This window comes from Parasteatoda tepidariorum, chromosome 2 (assembly GCF_043381705.1).
Source record: "Parasteatoda tepidariorum isolate YZ-2023 chromosome 2, CAS_Ptep_4.0, whole genome shotgun sequence".
NCBI lineage: Eukaryota > Metazoa > Arthropoda > Arachnida > Araneae > Theridiidae > Parasteatoda > Parasteatoda tepidariorum.
In genome coordinates, this window is record NC_092205.1 from 100,056,913 (window position 1) to 100,066,633 (window position 9,721).

The following is a 9,721-nucleotide window of genomic DNA, read 5'->3' on the forward strand; positions in this document are numbered from 1 at the left end:
GCAAGCACATTGTTCGCATTAATAAATATTTATTAAGTATGAAATTTAGTTTTATTTAGTGTACTACTTATTTAGTGTAATAAAAGTTTACTAAACAAGCAGATTTGGCTCCCAATTCTTTTTAAAATTGTCGTAATGCTAATATTTGGCTCTTTGGCTAATAAGTTTGCCGACCACTGCGTTAGGCTAACCGCGGGAGGTTCTCGTGGTCTTCCTCTCCATGTAACGCAAATGCGCGTTAGCTCCACCAAAAAGCCCTCCACGAAGGCACATTTCTCCCATTACTCGATACAGGAGTTCCCTTGTCTTCTGGATTGGGTTCAAAATTACAAGACTGCGGAATTAGGTCGGCTGTTCAACGACGGTTATAAAATTAACTATGGGGTTACAGGGGTCTGTTTAGAAGAAATTTGGGTCCGTTAACGGACCCTTCACAAAATATCTTTTCATAAAAACGGACCCTTCACAAAATATTTTAACATAAAAACGGACCCTTCACAAATTTGTTTATCTTCATTATTATTTAATTAATAGAATAAACCCTTTCCAGGGCAGAAAACAAGAAAGATGGATGTAAACGAATTAAGTTTTGTCTTCGGCAGACGATTCTTCCATTATTCGTCCGAAATGAATATTCTGCGTTCAGCAGTATAGGCTTAATACCAAAAATTTGTATGTTGCATCTTTAATTTAGAAGCAGCAATTGTTGTTTATTTTTTAAAATTTAATTTTTTTAATTATAATTTTACAGTGTTGAGCATAATCTTGTATGTCTTTACAATTTAAAAATTGCTTGAAAAAAAATTTTTTTTTTTTGCAATAACGGATCTTATTTGCACAAATTCATAAAAGCGGACCCTGATTGAAAAAATGTGAGTAATTTTTTCACAATTTCACGAAAAACGGATCTTTCACAAAATGTCTTTACAGACCCCTGGATTAAAAGTCTTCCCTTTCATACTTCACTCCCCCAGTTACAAAAAAGAGTTCCTCAAAAGACCTTGATGTCTTCTTTTCGAGCCCACGAGGAAAGGTTAAATGTTGTATGGTTTTTTTTTAATCCTGCCATAACTTGAAAAAAAAATTAGTGAAATTTTTTATAAAAAAATAATCGTCGATGTTGTTTGATTTTGCGCCTTTTCGAAATAATGCGCCCATGGCATTCGCCATACTTGCCATACCCTAGATACGCCACTGATAAAAGCATTATCTTAATCTAAAATAAACAGATAATAAACTGCTTTTTTTCCCCATATTTTATTTATTCAAAAATACATGATGATCCAAAGGAAGATAAGGTACACTTTGGGCTAGGTATGAACACGAAGATATCTAAAAAGAAAAATATCAATAAGTTTTGTTTTTTTTTTAAATAGAAAATTGCCATTATTTGTTCCTCTGTGTTAATATATCTTCTATGCTTTTTTTATACAGAGTAACCTCTCGGTAGTGACCACTCTCCGTCCCACATTAAAATGGTCATTGATGTAGGGGGGTCGTTCTTAGAAGTTACCTCCATTGACTTCAAAATTATTATCAAAGGCACATGATTTATCGTAAATGATATTAATTTTAGCTAGTGTCATTTTCTTGGTGCGGCAATGCTACTTCTGTTAGAGTCATGAAAAGACGGATTGATGAATGAAATTTAGCGTCAATAAAATTGATCCCAACTGATATATAAATATGCAAAAACAAATAGTATGATCAAGTTATTCTAAGTAAATAAACAACTCTGTTTTTTTTTAAGCTTGCATTAAATTTTATATCATAAAACTAGTTAGCTTTAAAAGGTGAGAAGAGGTTAATTTATTTAAGATGCTTGCTTTTTCTAAAATAACTTTTTTTCTAATTAAACTTTCCACTCTAAAAGTAAATCACTGATAGCATCATCTTTTGTGCACTTTGATTGCAACTGTATAAGTGAGATTTCTATGACAAAAAAAATTATCAATTATACCACCATTTTCTAATAGTATAGATTCCCTAATATAGAAATATTAATAAAAACTAACTGCAATTGCAAGAATCAAGCAGGCTGTCCCTCAGACACAACACAAAATTAGAAATTGATGTTAAGAGAGCAGCAATAACTCAATGATTAAACACATTGAAATGTTATCGTCAAAGACTCTTGGTTCATTTTTAGTGTAGGCTTGAAGTTCCATGGGTTGCTGTTTAACTGATAAGGCTTCACTGTCATAATGCAGAGCTGCCAACTCAAAAGTTGTAGTAGCTTTTGCTGTTATTTAAGGTGGTAGTTAAATAATAAAGTAAGCAAAGTTCCTTAAAGTTTCTCCAACATTATATATATATATATATATATAATATATATATTTGTTACACTCGATTTGCGCTTTTGTTTTCATATTTTGTAATCTGGCAATCATTCTGCGAAAACATTTTTAAATCATTCTTGAAAAATNAACTCCCCCCGCCACAAAATCTGTAGCCGTCTGTTGCTATGGAAACAAGAAAAGCGTATTTCAGGGAGTGTAGCTCCTCTCGTAGAGGGCTGACACAATAGACCGAAGAAAAAGATTCCCTTTCTTTTGCCGACACAAGCCAAAACCTGTCCTAAACAGTGACTCTAAACCTCTACTGAGAATAGTTATAGCTACCATAACACCATATTATAATTACCATAGTCACTATTATGGTTCCAGACGAAATGCTAGTGAAGTTCTTTCTATAGACAAACTATAAGTTGTACTGAAATGCCAGCATCAAAAATACAAAAGTAATAACCAATCAGAGTTCTAAATGAAGGAGTATATTGCATAAAACCAATAAATAAGTTTGCAAGAAAGTGCAGGGCTGCCACTGGATGAAAACAAGAAAAATAGTTGCTTTAGTTGCATCATATATGAAAAAAAAGTCTCCTAAAGTCACCAAGATATATAATATAGTTGCTATCATATCCTCCTCTAACATAATTTCAATTATTTGTGCTGTAATAGCATAAAATTCAAATAACATGCAGTTAGATGCACATATTCTGTAAAAAATGTACATTTAATTGTGGATTTGCCAACAGTATATTCTTTCACACGACGCATAAAAACAGGGAGTTTCCTTTTTATCTGTTACAGAACAGATGAATATGAAACTTGAATTTCCTTTCTCGGTTCTAATTTGCAGCTGCTTAGTTTAGACATTAAAAAATAATAATAATAAATATTGCAATTTAATTCCATTTCATTTTGCTTATTTTTCATAACTGACACATTTCCAAATTTTAATGCTTATCAAAAAAATTACGATCACAATTCGACAAAACGAATATCACCATGTACCTTATTTTCTATTCTAAATAGCTCTAAAAAAATTAACACATTTTGTGTAATTAGACAATTTTTCTAATTCGTTCAAACTAAAAAGAGGGGGAAAAACTTAATCCTCAGAGATATTACATTAGCTTTCTGAAGCAGGAGGAGCATTCACGAAGTGCGAATTCCAATACTATCAGTCGGATTGGTTAAATAAGTCTGTCATGCTTTTGACATCAAACAGTGAGAAATAATAAAGTTAGGATAAAACAAAACTGCGGCAAAAAAATGAGGGAAGGGGGAAGATCATGAAGCTATTCTTAATATTAGTCGCTTTGGCTTAAAAACGTCGCCAATTTTACACAAATCATTGCAAATTAGTTGTTTTTACTCATATTTTTACTAAAATAGTCGCCATAGTTGCTATTGCTTTAAAATAGTCGTTTTAGTTGCCTTTTTAGTCTCCAATGGCAGCCCTGAAAGTGTTAAACATTGATTTAAAAAAAATGGTTCTTAAGTATCAAGAACAAAATTAAGCTTTCAAAACTAGCTAATATGTGGGGAATGAAGCACCAAGCTGTCATTAAAAATAATGTGACTCTAGAACAGAGGATTGGAACGTCTTTCTACAGCAGCAGGGTGTGTTGAAATGATAATAATATTTGTTTTCTAGAAAAGATGCGTCTTTTATGAAAGAGCAAAGTCATTATTCAATTTCGATGATGATTTAATTTCCATTAGAATAATACAGTTAAACCTTACAACAACATAGAATTCAATACAAATTAGCATTCACAAATAGCACAATTCTAAGATGTATATATTACTTAATTCTATATATTCATACAAAAATTTGTATAATTAGGTATATATTTACAATAAAATAAAAAAATCAATACCTCAGCAATTTAAAAAATATACAACACTGAAATTTTATACTTTATTGTAAAACAGACAAAATTGTATCGATTATTTGGAATCAATGTTTTAATTTTTTGGTTAAATTAGAACGAACCCTTATTACCTTTTCAGACAGCTACATTTAAGTCACTAAAAATATTTTCTCACAACATTTCAGATTTGAGTTTATGTTCTTTTGTTTTCCCTAAACAGTCTATAATTTTCTATGTTTGTATTGTTTTAGAAATGGTTCCAAGGAGTAAAAAAGAATTTTCATAGATTAGTTGAAAAAAGCAAATATTCTTAACTCTTGGTGGTTAAGAAAAAAATGTATATTTCAAATAGATTGCTATGAAAATTCTTCAAAACCTTTATTTAGATCCTTATTTTGTCTATGAAATCGCAATATTTATGAAGAAATTATAATGGTTGGCATCTCTGAGAACAGCACAGGAATATAAGCCTGATGCTATTTTTCAACATTTGTTTTGGTGCCCATTGATGGTAATCACTATTTAGAAAGAATAGCTGTGAACAAATTGTGTAAAAATTTTCAAAAATACGTGGACATTCATATTCAATACCAAAATCAAAGAATAGCCATGATCTCCAATGAATCTGTTGCTGAAAGATTTAGTGTTAAGGGATTTGTATAGCATTGAGTAGTAGAATGGTATAATCCTCTTCTCCCAATAAAGATAGTATTGTCTCAACACATTTATCTTTAGTACAACTTCATATTTTATTTTATACCTGGCATTGAGCAGTCAACCCAGTTTCAGGTTTACAACCATCAATGCTTAACTACGCTTTCTTGTAAATTTTGAACCCAACCCAGAAGACAAGACAACTCCTGGATCAAACATTGGGACTAACCAACCCTTGTAATGAAGGAAACATTTTTTGCACAGGACTTCTTTTATAACCCAAAATAGAGGCACTGTGTTTCAGAAGATATCATTTTCAGTATTTGTAAAACATTTTCTTGAGTGTATTAACAGATATATCTAGTCCATCAAATAGAGAAAAAAATGAAATTAAAAACAAAATTTCTCAAAAAAGACAATACTTTACAAGGTGAAACAAGCAAATATTCGACATTAGAGAATATAATAAAGATAGTAATCATACACGTACAAAGTAATAGCGATCATATGTGTTCACCTTTAAGACAAGTCGAAATATTTATAGATTTAAAAATAACTAATGCATATTTTTTCAAAATATATTTTACAATTTTGTTAAAAAATATAATTGATATGTTTTAAAACTAAATAAATAACAATAAAAACCAAATTGAAGAGAATTTAATTGTTTCAAAGAATATTTGACTTAATTAGTAGATTGTATCATTACAAGGTTTTAAAATTTAAAAATTTGAACACAAAATGATAATTAATTGCCTAAAAAACGTTTTTATTTTCATATTTCCTAATTCCTTCATTTGTGCTACGTGAGCTAAAAAAAAAAAGAAATTAAATCAATTTTTTTTTATAAATACAATATGAAAGTGTAATATGAAAGTACCAACATTTAAAACTTTTAATTGCAATTTTGAAAGATAATGAACTAAGTCAACTTGTAGCTGTCTCATATATTAAGAGAAGAACCTGAAAAGAATATATAATACACTTCAAAAGCTACAAAAAATTCAAGTTGTCTAATAAAATATAAATTAAAAAGTTACCAACATTTCATAACCATAGATACACATTTTAAAAACATATAAATGCAAATTTTGAATATTTCAGCTGGATCTAGGAATCTAGCATAAAATTTCCAAGTCTAAAAAAAGTTGAAGCTTTCCAGAAAGATCAGTGCTTCCTTATAATGAAAATTAACTCCATAAATATTTTCTCTCAGAATTTCAAGATGTAGTAACTGTTAGGATATTTTACAATAGCTTGAGTATAATGAAACTTAAAGAAAAAAAATTATGTTATTCATGCCCATACAAATTTTATACCAACTATAATGCACAGAAGATTTAGTAGCTTTTGAAGTGAGCTTTGGTTCCTTTTTGATTTGAAGTACTATGACATANTTATTTATGCCCATAAAAATTTTATATCAACTATAATGCACGGAAGATTTAGTAGCTTTTGGAATGAGCTTTGGTTCCTTTTTGATTTGAGGCACTATGACATAGTATCTGTTCTAGTAGTAGAAAAAATAAAACTATAATTTTTTTTCTAAGAAAAAAACATGTTTTGAGAGAATTTAATGAATATTTTCAAGCAAGGAAGCTGTAAGGTAAAAATAAATAAATAAAAATTTGAGAGCAGATGTAAAATTACATAATATTAATTTTGGCAAAGAATCTTCATTTATACCTTAGAAAAACTTTCATGAAACTGAGGTTTGTGCAGCGCTCTCCACTTATTCCTAAAGAATAAATTTAACATCAGACCTCTAGATGCCAAAGGCACCATACAATCATTCATTGTGTCACGACTCTGAAACAAATATATATATATGCATAATTTACCCTAGAATAATGGTAGAGACAATTTCAGTTTTTGACTTTTTTTTAAATTTCTCAAGGTTTTTAGTNATATATATATATATATATATAAACAATCTGACAGTAACGGAAGAGACACTTTAAGTTTCTGACATTTTTTAAAATTTCTCAAGAAATACTTAGAGTATTATTTAGTAACTTTAGCAGTTTTTAGTTCATTAAATGTTTCATAATTAGCAAAGCTTTCATAAGTTTGAGATACCAACAATAAATTACAAAAAAAAACTATTTTTGAACACCCTATGTCAGGAAATCAATTAAGAATCTTCTAATTTGTAATGATTATTTTGGTTATTATTATTTATATTATGCTAAATATTTATGGAGATAATAAAAAAACTTATTTCTTTGTCCTATGTTTTTTTGCTGTAATTTTAAAAATATTCAACACAATTAATAAAATTTTTTAGAGAAATTTCAAACTATTAACAAAAATATTGATTTAAAATTTTAAAAAATTGCAATGAAGACAGCTTTAGATTAGTATTTCAGTAGTAATTAGTATATAAGTATTTAAAGTAGTTCTTTTATACTGTTGTTTGTAAATTGTTTGAAAAAAAAAATTCATAATTTTGTAGTGAATTGTATTTGGCATTTAATGAAAATATTCTGATCTAAATATCTTAAAAATTAAACAAGTGTCAAGCAATTTTTCAAAGTAGTTTTTGTACTTTTTAAAAGAAAGCTCAAAACGATAAAGATTTTTCCACAAGTTTCATTTTGTAATATGAATTAAGATTTATTAAAAGTGATACTGGCGAAAACAGCAGAGATTACAAAATGAAATTTGTGAAAACCCATAATCTTTTTCTGATTTCTTTTAAAAAAAGTACAAAAATAACTTAAAATTGCTTTAAAATTTCTAAATTTTTTAGATATTGAAATTATACTCTTTTCTTTAGTTGCTAAATACGATTCCCTATAAAATTATGAAAAAAAAATTACATTTTTTCCGCACATGCACAGTATAAAAAAATTACTTTAAATACTCATATCTTACACAGTTTTTGACAAATTTATTTAAAATTTTAGAACTGTAACTTTATAACTGTAAATTGCTCCAAAACTTTTGCTTAATTTAACCGAATAATTTTAAAGTTAGTAACATAAAAAAAAAAAATATTTTTTTTATAAAAATGTCCATATTTTCAGAAATATTTCAGCTAAGTTTATGTAATTTTGGTTTCTACATTTGTTTTGCAACCGTGGGAAAATTTTATGTGGCATTCTAGTTTAACAGGGTTATAATGGAGCAAATTTCGATGCAGGCAAAGTATGGCTAAGTTGATGACATTTTAACTGTTTGGAGATACATTTCCGTTTAAAAAATGTGGGTATAATGGATGCAATAATTTAAATTAAGAAATATAGTAAATAATTTAAATTAGTGAAATAAAAAAATATCTAAGAAAAAATTTCCAGCTCTTCTTCAAACTTCCCTGATTTTTCCAGGTTTTTATCCTAATTTCCCTGATTTTTTACAGTACAAAAAAATTCCCTAATAATTCCAGGTTTTCAAGGTTTCTCAGGTGGGTGGCTACCTGAACACTATAGTTAACACTAAGTTCTTATGGTCTCAATTATCAATATTATCAGTATATCAATGTAGTTAGCTACATTTCTTCTTATTATATTATTCATACATTTCTTCTTTCGAATTATTTATAACAGCAGATGCAAAAAATTCTTTTTCTTCTACTTATAATAAGATCCGCTACTTATGATAGTATACACTTTGAAAACCACAGAATTATGTCAATGCATAGTATTGCATTTAATAAAAATAGTGTTTTTGAAAATTCTTGAATTTAACAGAATAAAAGTATAAAAGATATTAAATTATATTGACACAAATGAACACTTCTATGTTATACATTATTAAAGGTATATATAATATAAGTAACCAAAAAAATTATAATACCTATATTTCACTAGCCCTTTATTTTTTCATAAAATTCTTCTATGTATTCTTCGGGGATAACAATCCTAGAAAAAAAATTTATCGATATTAACAACACCACAACTGATTTTCTTAAAGTAAATAATAGCAAGAATAAATTAGTACAGCTAAAAATGCCTTATGCTTATTAGCATAGAAAAAAAAAGAAAAATGAAGCTTAAAATTTTACAAAACGGTTTTCATTCTTTCTAATTGAAAATATTTTAAACTTATTTGAAGAAATTAAATAATTGAAATTTTCACTGAATAGAAGGACCAAAGTTTTTCTTTTAAAAATTTACGTAAGATCCATTTCAAATCTTAAAATTAAAGTTGATTTGCTGATTTGAAAAGGAAATCTGACTTAGAAAGTACATTAATATTTATTATTTTGACAATACTTATAATTAGTAATAATATAACAACAGAACAAAGTTTAAAGTTAATGAATACATTCTTAAAATAGTTTATGCATTTCGATTGAAAATAAAAAAAATTAAAACATTTTTTTAATTAAAAAAAAATGAAAATTCCAAATGAAATTTAATGTACATTTGCTTTAATTTATATACTTTAAATGAATAAATTAAAAAAAAAACTTTCTGATTGATTGAAAAATTAGAAAGAGTCTCATCAAAACTGGGACTTAACGGCTACAAGACATACATTCTTACCACTAATTAATGTAAATAAGAATACATCAAAGTTACTTTAAACTTACTTCTTTAGATATACATAAATTAAGAGACAAAACATTATGAGAAAAAAGTTTAAGAATAAATGTAGAAATAAAAGAAAACTAATGCTACCTCATAAGTAGTTAGCCTGTCAACATAATTTAGAAATAGTTGCATAGTTGCTTCTGTTCCAGATTAAGTCTGAAAATTAATAAGAGATATTTATTATTTTGCTACAAACTGATTAAGTGTGGACCCTGTTGTAAAAAGTAATAATAGTTTAGAGATAAAGCAGATTTTCCTAAAATATATATTTATTACAACATATTTCTGCAAGGAAAACTTAATTGTTTAGAAATTGCAGAACATTACTTGAGCAAAATGGATTAATCACTTTTTAACCTATGAGGTC

At 27.7% G+C, this 9,721-nt stretch overlaps 1 long non-coding RNA gene across 5 annotated transcripts in view; it reads right to left on the reverse strand.

Annotated features, from left to right (window-relative positions):
* LOC139425035 (uncharacterized) overlaps positions 1-9,721 on the reverse strand; it is a 31,307-nt gene that overhangs the window by 18,752 nt on the left and 2,834 nt on the right. Inside the window, exons 3-5 of one of the 5 annotated variants that reach the window (XR_011636241.1) lie at positions 8,615-8,679; positions 6,503-6,625; positions 1,239-1,332 (exon numbers count right to left, since the gene is read on the reverse strand). This is a non-coding gene — a long non-coding RNA (uncharacterized lncRNA). Of the gene's footprint in view, positions 1-1,238; positions 1,333-5,459; positions 5,628-6,219; positions 6,626-8,614; positions 8,680-9,721 lie in introns of those variants that run through there. The other 4 variants (XR_011636242.1, XR_011636244.1, XR_011636243.1 and 1 more) reach the window with 4 other exon arrangements.